Genomic DNA, 15,575 nt, shown 5'->3' with positions numbered 1-15,575 from the left:
TTAATTACTACCCTCACTTCACAGATGAAGAAAACAAAGCACAGAGAGGGTAAATGTCTTGCACTGGGCCACCCATCTAGTGAGGTGGCAGAGCAGAAATTCAAACTCAGGCATCCAGGCTCCAGAATTAGTGCTTTAATCATCTCACCACCTCTGCAAAGCCCTCCTTAACAGCCCCAAGAAGATGTCAATGTATTTCTCCCATGCTCCCATGGCACCCTGCGTATGTGTCCTTTATGAAACTTGCTATCTCTATTTTCATAAATGTCTCAAGCAGTACTGTCCAACAGAAATGTAATGTCAGTGACAAATGTGAGCCACACACACAATTTAAAATTTTCTAGTAGTCACATTTTAAAAAGCAAAAAGAAACAGGTAGAAATGATTTTAATAGTATATTTTATTGAGCCAAGTGTGATGGTTAATTTTATGTGTCATTGTGGCTAGGCTATGGTGCCCAATTGTTTGGTCATGCACCAACCCAGATGTTGCTGTAAAAAATTTTTTTAGACATGATTAACATTAAAATCAGTAGATTTAAGGGGTGCCTGGGTGGCTCAGTCAGCTAAGCGGCCGGCTCTTGATTTGGGCTCAGGTCATGATCTCGGGGTCCTGGGATCGAGCCCTGCATCCAGCTCCGGGCTCAGCAGTGAGTCTGCTTGAGGATTCTTTCTCTCTCTCACTCTCCTTCTGTCCCTCCTCCCACTCATGTGCTCTCTCTCTTTCTCAAATAAATAAATAAATAAATAAATAAATAAATAAATAAATCTTTGAAAAAAATCAGATTTAAGTAAGCAAATCACCCGTCATTCTGTGGGTGGGCCTTATCCAATCAGCTGAAGGCCTTAAGAGAAAAGACTGAGGTTTCCCAAAGAAGGAACTTGACCTCAAGATGGCAACATAGAAATCCTGCTTGTTTATAGTTTCCTAGAGCTGTCATAATAAAATATCAGAGACTGGGTGGCTTAAACAATAAACTTATTTCTCACACTTCTGTAGGCTGGAAGTCCAAGGTCAAGTTTTGGCAGTTTGGTTTCTCCTGGGGTCTCCTTGGCTGGCTGAAGGCTGCCTTCCTGCTGTGTCTTCCCATGGCTGTTTCTCCGTGTTCATGCATCACTGATGTCTCTTACTTTTCTCATAAGAACACCAATCAGATTAGGGGCCCACCCTTATGAAATCCATTTAACTTTAGCTACCTCTTAAAGTCCATATCTTTAAATATGGCACATTAAGGATTAGGGCTTCAACATATGAATTGGTGGCAGGGGTGGGGGTGGGGCAACAATTCAATCCCTTACACTGTGTGGGTCTACCCTGCTGATTTCAGACTCAAAAATGCAATATCAACTCTTACCTGAATTTCAGCCTACCAGCCTGCTCTGCAAATTTCAGACCTGCCAGCCCCTACAAGTGTATAAGCCAATTGCTTAAATACCCCCCTCTCCCTCTCTTGTCTCTTTGTGGATAGATAGGCAGAGAAATACTATGTGTTCTGTCCCTCTGGAAAACTGACTAATACATCACTGTATCAAAATATTATCATTTCTATATGTAATCAATATAAAAACTATTAATGAGATATTTTACATTCTTTTTCATATTAAGTCTTTGAAATCTGGCTTGTACTTTACACTTAGCGCTCTTCTCAATTTGGGTTAGCCACATTTCAAGTGTTCGATAACCACATGTAGCTAGTAGCTATCATAACACGAAGTGTGGCTCTAGAACAAAGCAACGAAATTAAGAAAAAAGAGGTGGGACTGAACTCTACCCTGTCACTGAGGCTCAGTGAATGCTAGCTATAATTTCTCCTAACAGGAGGGCCTCTCTGACCCGAGGTGCTCTCATACACAAACGAGGTGTAATAGTACCTACCTCAGAGAGCTGCTGTGAAGATCTGTCATAAAGCCCCTAACGGACTACCTGCCTGATAAAGTACAGATGCTCAATAAACATCTGGTACTTTCTTTCCCTCTTAGGCTGTATATATGTTTTCTTATCTTCCCTCTTTAAGAAATGGTTTATTTCGTCTTTCTTTCTCCAGTTTTGTACATTGGTATGTGCTTTAAAAAATGCTTGTGGAATTAATGCACGGTCTTATCCTGCTGTGGTGGAGTATATCTGCTTGTTGATGTATATTTTCCTTTAATAAATCATTCTTTAAAACACTTTGGAAGGACTTGCAAGTTGTGGAGCTGTTGACATTGTAGTGGGTGGTTCAGTGGAGAGATGAGTCAGATTTGAGTTTGGGGATTTGAGGGAAGAGCCTGTTAAGTTAAAGGAAATGGGGCAGCATCACAAGTAAAACCAACCAGATCTACCACAGACATCTCTGACATAAGAGTACACCAAATTTTTAAGTTCATTACTGCCTATAATTTTCCATTACTGAAGATAAATTTGACAAATGTTAATGAGATGGGATGCATCCTCATTAAAGAAAAAAAATAAGAAAGACATTCACATCAGGTCACAGAAAATCTAGTTTAGATGAAATATTTTCCCCCACCAGTAAATACATTAAAAGACCTAATTCATAGGTAAAAGTAAAATTTTCTGGTAATATACCATTTGATGAAGACACTCGATCATTTAGTCAGGGTTCTCCAAGGCAACAGAATCAATCAGATGTATATAGACAAAGAAAGATTTAGTACAAGAAAATGGCTCACATGATTACAAAGGTTGACAAGTTCCAAGATCTTCAGTCACCTAGCTGGAGACCACAGGAGAGCTGATGGGTGTATGTAGTCCCAGTCTGAACACTGTCAGGCTCAAGACCCAGTCTGAAAACAAAAACAAAAACAAAAACAAAAAAAACTGTTGCCTCAGCTCAAAGGCTGCCAGGCATAAAGAGTTTAATCTTGTGCAGGAGGGCCAGCCTTTTGAACTACCAAGGCCTTCAACTGATTGAATGAGCCCCACCCACACTGGGGAGGGCAATCTGCTTCACTCAGTGTACCAATTCAAATGTTAATCACATCCAAAAACACTCCCACAGATAAACCCAGAATAATGTTTGGCCAAATGTCTGGGCACCCTGTGGTCCAGGTTAAGTTGACACATACAATTAACCGTAACACCTGACAAGGCACAAGATGCCATCCTAGGAAAGATTTCTATCAGAGCTTAATATATCAATAAAGCATTCCTTCCACAAACTGCTCCCTTTTTCCTCCTACTCTGCTTCTTCTTTGTATAATCTGTCAGAGAAAACACTTGGGAATGGAAACACTTTTGGGGCACCACTCTGTGCCATACATCCTACTGGGTACTCTTGCACACACTGTTGACAAGTGGTGAGGCCAGGACTCCTCCAAGGGGCAGCAGCCTTGAGGAAGCCACCGCAACCCAAACTCTGAGGCTCAGTCTCGTCTCTTTGAAAACTCAGTCTTTCCAGTGTCCCAGACTTAGTCAAACTTGGGAATTGTAAACATGCAAACTAGATTTGGGAGACTTCTATACATGCCAGGGCAAAAAAACATTAATTATGATGAGAGATACAACTGCCAAGGGGTCCTCTAGCCAAAACATTCCTTCCTTGTAAAGCTATATCAGAAATCAAATTATAATCAAAATATTGCTTAGTGAAAATGAATTCAGTGTAAGTGGGGTTTGATTTAAACAAGATGTTCAATGGCATCAAGCAAAGAATAATACTATAATTTCAACCACTAGTATCAGACAGGACAAAACTTGGGAACAAATTTCTCTAGAATTCTCTGCCAAAGTGTACTTCATGGATTCTTTTATTCCTTCATACGCCAGGCTGACCAACTCCCTTTCTGTTTAACACATTATTTCTTTTAAAAATATTTAACAAGTTACAAGTCAAATTTTAATGATTTATAAACTATTCTGTCTCAGTAAAATGACTTCCATATTTCTCCTTTTAATTTCCTTAATTTTCAAAGAGAATCTCACTGTTTGACTTTGTTTTCATTAATATCCATTTAATCTTTAGCAATTCTGTTTGGCAATCTATTGCTGTTTAACTATCAGAAAACATAATGGCTTAAAACAAGAACCATTTTATTAGTATCACTGCTATTCTCAGCACATTCTCAGTTTTCAGCTCAGGTTCTTGGTATAATGACATTAGGATGTTCTAATATTTTTAAATGGTGTTTTACGGCTCTCCAAACAATTTTTGGAAGGAGTAACTTTTGTTATTTCCTACTGAACAGTCTTCATGAATGTGCTGCCCTCTAGGCATTATTTTATTCCTTACCATTATACTATCATATCTCTCCTATGTTCTGACCTCTTAGAAATCTGAAGAGCGACTGGCTAAGTAGTCTGTTAGACTACTCTATCTTAAGGTGTTAATGATGGTTAAAAACAGGTGATATTGGGGCACCTGGCTGGTTCAGTTGGTAGAGCACACTACTCTTGATCTCCAGGTTGTAAGTTCAAGCCCCATGTTGAGTGCAGAGATTACTTAAAAATAAAATCTTTAGGGGCACCAGGGTGACTCAGTTGATTAAGCGTCCAACTCTTGATCTCAGCTCAGGTCTTGATCTCAGGGTTGTGAGTTCAAGCCCCACATTGGGCTCCATGCTGGGTATGAAGCCTACTTTAAAAAAATATTTTAAAAATATAAATAAGTAAATAAATAAAACAGGTGATATTAAGATCATTCTTCAATGCCTTAAGGTAAAGGAGTTGGTAAATCTGAAATACACACATCAAAGCAGTGTAGATAGAAAAAATATTTGGTCTGGGCAGGGGAGATTTGAAGGTGAGGAATTACTCCATTTATAGGAAAACACATGTTAACCCATAAGACATAATTCTTTGGTAGGAACTGCCATTTGGTGACAGGCAGCCCAAGAAGGTAAATTCCACATTTAATAGAAAGATTTTTTAAATCACATAAATCTTTATAAAGGGTTTATAATCTCACACAATTCTCATTCTACAAGTAATGTTAAATATGAATCACACAGCATTGAGGCATCTAGCCTTCAACCTCATACCTCATGATAGGAGCACTGATATTTTAAGGATCTTGTAAGAGAAGGATCTCATTAGATTCCTGATACGTCATGGTCACTTTCTAGTGCTGAGACCTCAGAAGACATTTTTTTTCTTGTGGTTTTCCACAGAAAACCATGATGTACAAAAATTAGTTTTTATCCTGTTGTGTTCTTTTATTCAACAAATATTTGTTGAATGTTGCCCTGTGCCAGGAACTGACACAGCAATGAGCAGTTGTGACGCTGCCCTAAGGACACCTAAAGTATCAATAAAGTCTCTCAAACTTGTAATCATGTTGGAACTTTCCATATGATCCTTCCTTCCTCCCTCCCTCCCTCCCTTCCTTCCTTCCTTCCTTCCTTCCTTCCTTCCTTCCTTCCTTCCTTCTGCTTTCTCTTTTTCTTCTCTTTCTTTCTTTCTTTCTTTCTTTCTTTCTTTCTTTCTTTCTTTCTTATTTAGCATCTGTCTAGCTAGCTAAGTAGCTATCATCATCTTTCTATCATAGTGTACTGGCTAAGAGAACAAATTCTAGAGGTAGAAGGCAAGGGTTCATAACCCAGTTCCATGGGTAAAAAAAGCTTTAAAAGAATTATAGGCAGGTGAATGGATGGGTAGAAAGATGGATAGATGATAGGTAGATAAATAGATAAATAGTTGATAGATAGATGATAATAGATAGATGATAGATAGATGCCGAACGAAATCATAAGTGAAGTTCCTATGTAAAGCAGAACTCTGACGATAATCATTGTTAAGTCCCAGAATAACTCTCTGAGACCCTTTTTGTCATAACTACCTTGTTTTTTCCTTAATAAATTATTCTTACAATATTCTCAGACAATAATGCCTAAATATTTTGTAAATCATTACATTCAACCTTATTTTTCTTCTCCCTTGGGCACTGTTCAGCAATGAAACGCAGTTTCATTTTCACTTTTCAAAATGATAGCATAAAAAAACAGAAGTGAAAGTATGAATCATAATATAATCAGGAGTTCATAGTGAGATATCCATTTATAACTCAGAAAACCACAGGGTATTTCCAAACTGATGTCATTCATAGAAAGAATGCCATGTGTTGTGGAAGAATAAGAAAAATTACCTAGGCCAACTGGGGGATTTAGAATGCATGTGGGATATTCCCAGCTAATTATTTTAATTTATTTTTAATTTAATTACAAATATCAATCTCTATTTCAAGTACTTAAATTTACGCTCATCTTAGACATTACATTGGATTCTGAGTTATACTTTTTAATTGTGATATGACTCTTTTACTTCAGAAATCATCAGCATAAGTACTTTATGTAAGTCAAGGTTTTCTTTTAAAATCTGTATAAATATTAAGATTATCATGAAATTCTGTGTAATTATTTTACTTTTTGGAAAAAAATTAGAATTGATCTCTGCTCAAATTATTAAAATTGATTTTATTTTATTCTTTTTGGAAGTGAAGAGAAATAATATAAATTTTACTTTTACTTTTTCCAACTAAATAATCAAAATAGGATTTTTCCCTTCCACTACATTCAGTTTTTTAGGAACTTGAAGAACATTATAGTATATGCTTAATAAATTAGTGATACGACAGAGAAGAAACATTATTCAGAAACTAATTTCCTCTGGGTTACCTGCCTTTGCTTCAAAAAATTCTTTGGATACATTAGTTCTGCCATATTTGCAGCTACATTTGCTAGTTGGTTGGTTGTTTTGATACAGATCCTGATATGCAGTTGTGAGGACAGCCCAGTTATATCATTTTTCAATCAGTGGATGTTCCTGGTTTCCCATTAGCCAATGTCCACAGCATGAGAGACTCCACAGAAGTCACACTATTCACTCACCCAAGTAGCATCACTAGTTTGCTCTTAGGTGTCGGAGGCTTATCCATGAGTCCGGTGGTTTACCCATAATGTCTGGTCCTGAGGCTTGCTAGAAGATGCTTTGCTGTCCTGGACTTTTCAGTAGAGCTGTAAGTGAATCTGTCAATAGGATGGGCTGACCCCATGTGATTAAGGAACAAATTTCAAAATACATCTGAAAATTAAATTCCTCTTTATTCCATAAGCAAATAGAAAGTCCACATGGACTAAAGACTTAAAAGCTAAAAGCAACCCTTAGAAATTCTAGAAGGAAATGTAGGAGACTATCTTATAACATTGAAGTAATGAAAGATTTCTTAAAATATAAAAAGGTTCATCAGTTATAACACATGTACAACTCTGATAGGGATGTTGATAATGGGGGAGGCCATACATACGTTGGAGCAGGAGGTATGTGGGAAATCTGTATATCTTTTCTCAATTTTGTATGAAACTAAACCTTCAAAAAATGAAGTCTGTGAAGAAAAAAAAGACTAAACCATCAAGTATAAACTATAAGTGAATACATTTGATAACATAAACATTTTCAATCTTTATACATTAGAAACCATTAACAAAGTTTGAAGACAAGCTACAGACAGAGAAAATATTTACAATGCATTTGAGAAATAATTTTAATCTAGAATAAAGAAAAATATCTTATAAGACAAAGACAAAAGGCCCAAAAATAAACTAATATAAACCTTCATTTCACAGAAGAGAATCTCTATATGACCAATGAAGATATTTTTAAAAAGAGAAAAAAAAGTAACATACTAGTAATAGGAACATGCAAATTAAAACAAGGTACCCTTTCATATCCTCAGACTGGAAAAAATTCAAAAGTAAGTAGTGGTGAGGGAGTAGGGGAAACAGGACTTTCAAATTCTTAATGTTAATTCCCGATGATTAATGAACAGTGATGTTTTACTATAGGGAGTGCAGTTTAAATTTGAAAAGAGAAAGGTAAGAGATTGAGAGAGCAAATTGGTATAATTTTGAAAGCACTTTCAGAATACCTAGCAAGTTTAAAGGTACTAACCCAGCAAGTCAACTTCTTCCAAAGTACAAACTGCAGAAAAATTCTTGCACAGAGACACTACTAGAATATTCATTGCAACATTCCTTTTTAAAAATATTTATTTATTTACTTACATACTTATTTACTTAATTTGAGAGAGAAGAAAGAGTGCGCACACGCAAAAGTGGAGGGGGGGCAGAGGGAGAGGAAGAGAGAGAATCTCAAGTAGCCTCCGCACTGAATGCAGAGCCCCAATGCAGGGCTCCATTTCAGGACCCAGAGTTCATGACCTGAGCCAAAACCAAGAGTTGGTTGGTCAACTGGCTGAGCCACCCAGGGGCCCTGCACATTCTTTACAATCCCAAAATGTGTGTTGTTGGAAGAACAGATCCTCTTAATTTCCTTTGTCTCAATTCCAAGCAGCCATTTCCTCTTTGGAGACTTACCATTCTTTTTATATAGTTGGAAATCAGGCAAGGACCCTATCTCCTTGTTCCCACAGACTCCTCCCTTCTCCTCTTTACACTGCCTTATTCCCATGGGAATCTCCTTCTAGCTTGGAAATTTCATCTCCCATCATGTTTCTGGCCCAAACGCTTGTCATTGCCCACAAATCCTCCATTTGGTCTTTTCTGGTAATCTTGCCTGACCTCTTCAGACTTTCATTATTAGAAATTAATAGCCAGAAATATTATCTTGGTTCACAGTTCCCCAGCACCAATTATTTGCACAAATGAGGAGGAAAAGACATAGATATAGATAGATATAGATATATAGATATAGATATATAGATAATATATAGATATATACAGAGACACAGTGAAGAAAAAGCATGGATTAATCATTTCAAATATTATTGTGCCATATTCTTCTCCTAGAAAATTTTTAGACAGTGACACCCACACACAAATTGCTGCCTAGCTCTGTGGGTGGGGTGAGGAAAAAAGCACAGATGTCTGGCAAATTTCTTGACTCATCTAGAAGTTTCCACTCATGCCTCAAGGAGATGTACCTTCATCCATCAATAACCTTCTGCTAACTTTATCCTTCCCACCCTAGGAAGGTGAGCTTAGCACAAGTAAAGGCAGAACTTCTCCTGAAGCCGGATATTGCGTCATGGATGTACATAACTAGTAAGAGATTGCCCTGGGCAACCTAAAGACAACTCTACAAAGCAGAAGGGCTGTCAGTGACTATAGACAACTTGGGTGGTCCAGCCATTCTCCTCCTCTTCAGTCAACATCCTTCTCCAAATCTCTGTGCTCAAAAAGTCAGAGGAAGCCCTCTGCTTCTGTTAGGGGGGAGGTAATGAGGCTGGCTGCCACATCCTCTCACCTAGCATCCATCACCGGAATGGTGATCCACTTTTTCTTTTCTCCTGTGTCTTCCCTTTTCTGATATAATCAGGGAGGAAGGAAGGAAGGAAGGAAGGAAGGAAGGAAGGAAGGAAGGAAGGAAGGAAGGAAGAGGGAGGGAGGGAGGGAGGGAGGAAGGAAGGAAACCCTCCCTTAGGTAACAAATATGAAGAATTGGGTGAGTACTCGTCCCACACTCTCTTTGGTCAATCACATAACCTGTTGTTGTTGTTGGGGGGGGGGGCTGCTGTTAGTTTTACATTTCAATTTGAAAGCAGTCACTGTTTATTAACTGACCGAATTACAAAAATAATCATGATAGATGCCTTAGTTCATTCTGTTAAAAAGAAAACCACAGACCCAAAAGGGGTGTCACTTAGGTTAAGGCCCCAGGTCAGTAAACCAAGACTTGACACCTAACCTCACTGCAGTTTCAACCCCCTAAAAATGTAACCTTTAACCAATCGACATGAGAATTTCCTGGTCAGCACTAGGAAATTTCCTGATAGACCCTTTCATTCCCCCTAGGAAGGCGATCTTACCTAGAATAATGGATTCTTTGCTCATAACTTCCTGTCCTCCGCTCCTTTTCTACCTTTAAACCACTCCTTTTCTATAGCCCTTTGGAGCTCCCTTCTACTTGCCACATGGAATGCTGCTCCATCCCTAATTATTTAATAAAGCCCATTGGATTTTTAAAATTTACTCAGTTGAATTTTTGTTATTTAACACTTCTAATAAACCTGTTGATTTGGTCTTCCCTGTTGCCAGCATCTCCACCCTCTACAAAATGAATGGTCTTTTTCTTCAGCCCACCTCATACAGAAGAAAATTGGGAGAACCAGTGGGCGTTGTTTGCTACTTTAAAGCATTTGCCACCAGTGTAGGTCTCATGAGTCAGATCCTCCATTCAGACAATGCCATATTTACCAAGAGATTCAGCGATCAATTCTTGTTGATTTTACCATAACCATGAAAGAAAACACATCATGTACTCACTTCAAGTTTGGATGCCCCTTCTGACATATGGTTCCCCAATCCTCAGCATGTTAACTGAAACACTGCTGAGCTTAACAGAGGTACCACTGAAGATATGGCGAAGGCAAAGAAGCCGCAACACCTTTCAGAACTTTGGGGTCACACCATTAATACTGATCCTGATGACAGATGCCAATTTGGGTTCTACGGGTACATAGAAATTGCCAGCTTTTCTTGCCATCCTAGCAATTCTTATAGCAGTTCTGTACATCTGTCTATATTCTTTGTGATAGCTTACCTTTTTCATAGATAAGCTTTTTCTTTGCTTTTCAAGACATCTTTTGGGCAAACCTCTTCCTTAAGGTCTCAATGTTCAGTTCTGTGCTTTTTTTTTTTTTTTTGCTTTTTTCTTAAGTGTTTCTAGCATAGCAGGGACCATATCTTTTTCTTCTCTTCTGCACCTTCCATGGTTCCAGCCAGAAAAGAGAACCACATAACCTGTTTTTTGTTTTTAATTTTTTAATGAGCTGATATTATCCCCTTTACTTTGAACTTGCTTTTTTTTTTTTTTTTACCTCACTATATATTGTAAACGTCCCTCTTGTTTGGGACATTGATCGATCCCAATACATCATTTTCCATTGTGCATGTATGTGCATGTGTGTGTGGCACATGCGTGTGCCATAATTTATTCAATTCCCTATTCATGGGCATTCAGATGGTTTATACTTTGTTGTTGCAAGAAACAATGCTACAAAAGGCATTATTCTATACATGTCTTTTATCAAATGTTTTTTTAATGTGAGTTAGAATTCATGAACTAGAGTTGCTACCTGACATAGAGTCATTTTAACTCAAATAACCACTGCCAGACTTACTTGCCAAAATAGTAGAAAAATTCACACTTCCATCACCAAAGTACTGGAATGCTCATATCCTTGAGTATTTGCCAGCAATGGTTGTTATTGCTTGTTTAAAACATTTGCCATCGGACAGGTGAGAAATATTATTGTCACAATTCAGTATCCTAGGCCAGAGGCCAGAGGCCTAGCATGCCTGAGAACCTGAAATTCTTAGCTGCACCCATTGATATCTCTTTCTCCACCTGACCCTGGTTTGAGACCTGCTTCCCTCTGCAGAGGTCTGAGAAAGTTAGAAACAGCCAGTGTTTTCCTTGGTAATGTTTTCTTAAAACTCAACAGGATTATGTCAATTGTTATTACAAGGAAAGGCCATTGACACACTAGTTTGAAAAGGAAAAGGTGTGTCCACTGTCTAAAATAAATAAAAGGGCAAAACACATAGTAACAGTTAGAAAACTTAACGGTTACAATAGCATTAAGGAAGCAGGTAAGACAAAGCCGGGCTCAATGTTTGTAAACTCAGGGTGTCTCCTGAACTTTCACAGCCTAATTTGGAAAATTAAATGTCGAACATCCTTGAAAAGTTCTGATAGTGGCCTTGATATTAAAGGTTTCAACAGTGTGTTAACTGTGGTCCTACTTTTGACCCCACTTGATACCAATGATTTCAGAATGATTCATGACTAATGAAAGGGTGACCAAGCGTAAATTGCATAACATACTGATATAAGGACACACCTAATTTCATTTTACATCAAAACAAAAATTGATGTGATTGTTAAACTTGGACACTTGTTTAACTTTAATTCAAAGTCTGGACGAAATCATTTTTCATAAGTGGCAAATGATTCAGCTCCAATTAGAACCAGTCCTATTAGTTGACTGGGGCAATGTATCGACTTGCAGAGGATGTGAAAATCATCTGACATTCCAAATCGTATTGATCCCACATCAAGGGAGAGAAAACACTAAGAGAAATGATGCCACAAGCACAAGTTTGCCACAGTCCCTGAAACAAGTAGAAAATTCTGGCATGAGATCCTAAGGCAGCTCAGGAATAATATGTTCTACCTAAAACATAACATAGTATGGGCATAACTCACTGGGCAGTACCCGCTATATCAGAGATCAGAACAGAAAACAGTGTACTACTGCTGTGTAAGAAAACAAAATCATGAATTCAGATATATTTATGGGAAATAGCAAAAAGAGACATTTTCTATTTGCTTCTCACATGGTATTATGATATTTGTGGGTCTGATATTGTCTCACGTACTTATCTATAAGCTGACAAGCAGAAGACTCTTTTATTCATCTTTTTAATGACCCAAATCCAGCAGAGTGTCAGGTACAGAGTACATGCTCCATACATGTTAAATGTAGACGTTGAAACATTGATGCTAAACCACCGGAAATATTGATGTAGTTAGATCTATTGATTTATCAGAGCTATGGACTGAATTATGTCCCTCTCCTCCCTGCCCCTGCAAATTATATACCGACGTCATAACCCCCAATGTGATTATATTTGGAGATGGGGCTTTTAGAAGGTAATTACAGCTAAATGAGGTCATAAAAATGGAGAAGTGGTCATCTACAGGCCAGGAAAAGAGCCCTATTGCCTGGAACAGAATTAGTTAACACCTTGATCTTGGACTTCCAGTCTCCAAACTAAAAAAATAAGTTTCTATTATTTAAGTCACCCAGTCTATTGTATTTTGTTATGGCAACCCAAGAAGACCAAATCAATAACCCAATAAAAATGCTAATGCTTTTCATTGGTTTTATGACAATGAACAAGACCAAAGAAAAATGACTTTTTTAAAGTCATTATAATGATCATCCAAGAATGAATTTTAGCACAATATTTGACAGGTATAAAAATAAGGGCAATCTGAAAGCTAAAAAACAGTATATAACAAAGTAGATTAGAGGAGAAAAATTAAAATATAAGTTGTAAATTACTTTAACACAAAAAGATTTTGTTTTATGTAGAACCATTTATCCAGCCTGCATGTCACTTGACAGAGGACTCTGATTATGTTTGATTAACTCTAATAAAGCTTGAAAACCATTTTAACCTAATACAAATGTCCCACTCTCTTCTTAGATTTCGTTAAAGATTGGTAACCCATTGCATAAGCGTTACTTTCAAACTATAGCCCACTACATTTTCTAATTTGGAGAAAGGAAATGCTTCGAGTGTTTCTTATGAAGCATAGGATCCCACACAAAAAGAAATGTCATTTATTTCTCATATTTGTCTCATGATATGACATATTTTGATGTGAAGTGGGCCATCAGAAATTTGCAAACCAAAATTAGCGAGATAACAGTTGGGAACTCCACCCTTGCTGTAGAGTTCCTTGAATGAAAGTTGCCTTTCGGGAGTAAAGGCACAGACTAAGAAATGTGACACATGCTTTATACATTTATCATTATGCTGCCCAAAATGACCACACTAGCATAGGTAGAGAAATCCAGATCCAGGTTAATTTGTCACATGTACCAACTTTTAAAGCAATAAATAGAAAGACATTCTAAGCCATTAGCACAAACGTGCTTGACATTTTCATAACAGCACAAGCAACTTCAGAAGGACAATAGTTTGGTTCTTCGGAAGGTCATAGCTTTTGCTTTTGCTTTTCTTTTTTTTTTTTTTTTCTTTCAAAAATCGTACCTACACGTTCAGTTGCTGGCCTGAAGACAGAACTAATTTCTAGGACATTCTGACATATTCGTTATCAAATCTCCAATTTTAGAATTGTCACAGTGATACGTGAATGTTTGAAAACTAAAACTCAATACTGTATTCTCTAATACTTCCTGTGCCTTTTTATTGATAGCCTCGTGAATTGAATGTGTTACTTTTTCTTGTGGCAAAAACTTTGAAAGTAAAATTCTGAGTATTATTCTTTGTTATATCGTTTTACTCTAAAATACATGTTCAAATAGATTCTGCATACTGTCTAGTATTGCACTACGTGGAGAACATTTGTAACTAGGTCAACATACACTGTTTCTAGGCACCAACAGGGAGATAATTTGTTATACCCATATTAGAATATTACCAGAGTAATAGAACTAAAATGACTCACTGGGTTCTTGGTTGCAGGGCTCAGTGCTGCAAATGGTGCTAAATCAGGGCTCAGAAGACTGGCAGTTGTGAAAGCCTCCTTGAGAGATTTTGACAGGTCATTAGTGACTCTTCCAAAACACAAAAGTACCAAATAGGAGAACGTGTTGGACCAAGGGAAAAGAAAATATGGAAAGCATAGGAGAAAAGACGTAAGGCCCCTCTTCTTCCCTGAGAATGCAAACTCAAGCTGATAATCAGCTTGAGTTTTAGAGGAAGCAAAGGAAGTTAGTGCACATGACACCTTGCCCTGCGTGATCTAGAAGAATAAAAGAAGAACCAACTGCTGCCCTACAGGGCTACAGCCACAGGTGTCAAAATGACCAGAGGACATTTGGAAGAGACCCCCGGATCTGAAAAGGAAGATTCTGTCCATCTTCAATCACTGTGCCTGACAGAAAGACTCTCAGAAAGAATACCTGAATCTCATTTAATGTTATATACCAATTTTACCTCAATTAAAAAAAAAGCAAGAATTGGGTGACATAGAAAAGAATTCTGCTTCATATACAAGCTATCAATACCATGTTTTAGTCATTCAGTCAGTATTTATTGCCTCCTGGGAATGAGATACTAAAGAAGAATACAACACTGAAAGAGCAGTTATGATTCCCATCCTCACGGTTTACAATCTAATGAGGAGATGGATTCCACACTCACCTGCCTTTTCTCCTTTCCTGCCTCCTTTGCTGTTCCCCCTCATCTTTTGACCTCTGGATTCTGGAGTGCTCCAAAGCTCGGTCCCTGAGCTGCTTCTGTCTTTTATCTACACGCTTCCTCTGGACTCCTCCAGTCTGTGGCTGTAAGAACCATCCACACACCCAATGACTTCTAAATTTACATCTCCAATCAGAGCCTCTGATTTACATCTCCAGTTCAGAGCCTCTCCTCTGAATTCCAAATACCTGACCAACAAATCCACTTGGAAGGCATTTCAAGCAAGATGACTAAAATTGATTTCCAATCACCATCGATCTGCCCCAAGCTCCACCCTTGCCCCTTTCCAGTCTTCCCCATCAAATATAATAGCAACCCCATCCTTTCAGTTAGTAACCAAAATTCCAGGCATCATTTCCTTGATGTCTTTCTTTCTTTTATACACTATGCAAATTTGTCAGCAAATCCTATTTACTCTATCTTCAGAATATATTCAGAATTTGGCTGTTAATCACACAGCCCAACCTACAATTATCTGTGCCTATATGATTGCAATTACCTCCTAATTATGCCCCTGTTTTATGTTTGTCCAGCTTCATCATATTCTCCAAAGGGCAGACATAGAGATTCAATTAAAACATAATCTTACTCCTCTACTCACAACCTTTCAGTGGCTCCCCAGCTCACTCAGAAGAAAAGCTAAAAGTCCTTACCATGATATAT

At 37.8% G+C, this 15,575-nt stretch overlaps 1 long non-coding RNA gene and 1 pseudogene across 1 annotated transcript in view; both read right to left on the bottom strand.

Moving 5' to 3' along the window:
- LOC103673066 overlaps window positions 1-7,089 on the bottom strand; it is a 53,981-nt gene extending 46,892 nt beyond the window's left edge. Inside the window, exons 1-2 of the long non-coding RNA XR_571304.2 lie at window positions 6,825-7,089; window positions 2,673-2,786 (exon numbers count right to left, since the gene is read on the bottom strand). This is a non-coding gene — a long non-coding RNA (uncharacterized LOC103673066). The remainder of the gene's footprint in view (window positions 1-2,672; window positions 2,787-6,824) is intronic.
- A 2,238-nt stretch (window positions 7,090-9,327) lies between these two features.
- On the bottom strand, window positions 9,328-12,108 carry LOC103673064 (annotated as a pseudogene).
- Between the last annotated feature and the right edge of the window lie 3,467 nt (window positions 12,109-15,575).

This window comes from Ursus maritimus, unplaced genomic scaffold (genome assembly GCF_017311325.1).
Source record: "Ursus maritimus isolate PB19 unplaced genomic scaffold, ASM1731132v1 scaffold_4, whole genome shotgun sequence".
Classification (NCBI taxonomy): domain Eukaryota; kingdom Metazoa; phylum Chordata; class Mammalia; order Carnivora; family Ursidae; genus Ursus; species Ursus maritimus.
Note: the sequence above shows the minus strand (reverse complement) of the source record. Positions and strands in the feature narration are given on the sequence as shown.